Genomic DNA, 2,856 nt, shown 5'->3' with positions numbered 1-2,856 from the left:
GCAAGATGTGGGCTAGAACTGGTGGGATACAAGTTAGAACTGGTGGGATAGGAACTAGAACTAACGTGGAACCCAGAAATAACAACTTGGCATGAAAAAAACAAGGGCGGACTCTAGAACTAGTAAGATGTGGGCTAGAACTGGTGGGATACAAGTTAGAACTGGTGGGATAGGAGTTAGAACTAACGTGGAACCCAGAAATAACAACTTAGCATGAAAATAACAAGGGCAGTCTCTCGAACTAGCAAGATGTGGGCTAGAACTGGTGGGATACAAGTTAGAACTGGTGGGATAGGAGCTAGAACTAACGTGGAACCCAGAAATAACAACTTGGCATGAAAATAACGAGGGCAGTCTCTGAAACTAGCAAGATGTGGGCTAGAACTGGTGGGATACAAGTTAAAACTGGTGGGATAGGAGCTAGAACTAACGTGAACCCAGAAATAACAACTTAGCATGAAAAAAGAGAGGGCAGTCTCTAGAACTAGCAAGATGTGGGCTAGAACTGGTGGGATACAAGTTAGAAATGGTGGGATAGGAGTTAGAACTAACGTGGAACCCAGAAATAACAACTTGGCATGAAAATAACGAGGACTGTCTCTAGAACTAGCAAGATGTGGGCTAGAACTGGTGGGATACAAGTTAGAACTGGTGGGATAGGAGCTAGAACTAACGTGGACCCAGAAATAACAACTTGGCATGAAAAAAACGAGGGCTGTCTCTAGAACTAGCAAGATGTGGGCTAGAACTGGTGGGATACAAGTTAGAACTGGTGGGATAGGAGTTAGAACTAACGTAAAACCCAGAAATAACAACTTGGCATGAAAATAACGAGGGCAGTCTCTAGAACTAGCAAGATGTGGGCTAGAACTGGTGGGATACAAGTTAGAACTGGTGGGATAGGAGTTAGAACTAACGTGGAACCCAGAAATAACAACTCGGCATGAAAATAACGAGGGCAGTCTCTAGAACTAGCAAGATGTGGACTAGAACTGGTGGGATACAAGTTAGAACTGGTGGGATAGGAGCTAGAACTAATGTGGACACAGAAATAACAACTTAGCATGAAAAAATAGAGGGCAGTCTCTAGAACTAGCAAGATGTGGGCTAGAACTGGTGGGATACAAGTTAGAACTGGTGGGATACAAGTTATTTTCATGCCAAGTTGTTATTTCTGGGTTCCACGTTAGTTCTAACTCCTATCCCACCAGTTCTAACTTGTATCCCACCAGTTCTAGCCCACATCTTGCTAGTTCTAGAGACTGCCCTCGTTATTTTCATGCCAAGTTGTTATTTCTGGGTTCCACGTTAGTTCTAACTCCTATCTCATCAGTTCAAGCTTGTATCCCAACAGTTCTAGCCCACATCTTTCTAGTTCTAAACCCAACCTTTGTGATTTTCATGCACACTTGTTATTTTTTTCTTCTACGAGATTGAACCAGCAGAAACGAACGTAATACACTTAAACTAATGCTCAAGTAGAGTTAACAAGAAAGAGCTATAACATTCTCTTTTTGACCAACAACAGGGCATTAGATAGTCCAATACCTCTGTTAATGTACATTTTCAATCTAACTGCTACATACATAATTCTATTTATAAACATTGAATCATTCTCTTTGTATAAACATGTCATTCATCACTATAAGCTGACCCATCTGCATGTCTTTGCTCGCAACCGGCTAACAATAATTTTGCGGCAACCCTCGCTCGCATAGCTTCAGGGGTTTCGTCCGGAGGATTTACCCGCAATGTCGAGCGACCATGAATTATTGCTTGGATGTAGAGGTAGACGAATACACCACAGTCATAGCTGCAACATAGTATGCTATATTAGACATTTTACCAAGAGATAGAACTATAACACTTTTTATGCCAAGGAACTAACCTCCCTCTTTGTGACTCGCATTTGATGGCCCTGTATCTAAATACTCTGGCTACATTTGATATTACAAAATCAACTTGCTGTTCATTAAAAAAGTTTATGATTTTATGAACAAGCTCCATCCAAGCTTCATGGCCAGCAGAACTGTAGTGGTTGACGGCCTTTTCTTTCAGATCAACTTCAACCAGATGCCAATGGTCGTACCTGACCAACGGAATCAACAGATGCTCTATTCGAACGGCTGTGTATTTTTCAATATATTGCAAAAACAGCTCGTAATTCTATGGGTCGATGGAGTAAAGTGAGTGCTGCCAATAGTACCACGTAATGTTCAGTATTATGCATGAGGGAAGATAGAACCAACTTGCTTCTACATTAGGACTAACATGTTATAAGCTAGAACTAACATTCTAGTTGTTAGGGCTAACGTGACGCAAACTAGAACTAACATGGCTCATGCAGAACTTACATGGCTAGAACTAAAACCTACCACGGTAATTTAGTACTTACAAGAAAGAACACCGAGACGACGCCAATTTTTTTGTCATATGCCTCTTGCTGGATCGTGTCCAACAATGCTTCTTCCATCTGTAACATCAATGAAACATTAAAAATCAATATATGAACAAGACTTTATACATTGTTAAGCGTATATAATCTAACCTTGTCATCAAGCCGCCCACCACGAAGCAAATACAACAGCTCTTCTCTGTTCATAGAGCTATTGGATGTTTTAATAACATCATATCTCCTGAAAATAAGAACTAACATGGATTAGGACTAACATGTAAGGAATTAGCATATAAATAGTCAATTGAACCTTACTTGTGATTCTTTTGGGAGCAAAACTTGGTTAGACAATTATTTTAAGCTTCGGAGAGTCTAGCAGATACTTCAGATGATATCCTAAAATTATGTACAAAGGTACCCCTGCTATCTATTATACGTATGTTAAACAATGCAATGTCTGG

This window comes from Asparagus officinalis, chromosome 7 (genome assembly GCF_001876935.1).
Source record: "Asparagus officinalis chromosome 7, Aspof.V1, whole genome shotgun sequence".
In the NCBI taxonomy this organism is placed as follows: domain Eukaryota; kingdom Viridiplantae; phylum Streptophyta; class Magnoliopsida; order Asparagales; family Asparagaceae; genus Asparagus; species Asparagus officinalis.
The sequence above is the reverse complement of the archived record's forward strand: the minus strand, read 5'-3'. Positions refer to the sequence as shown.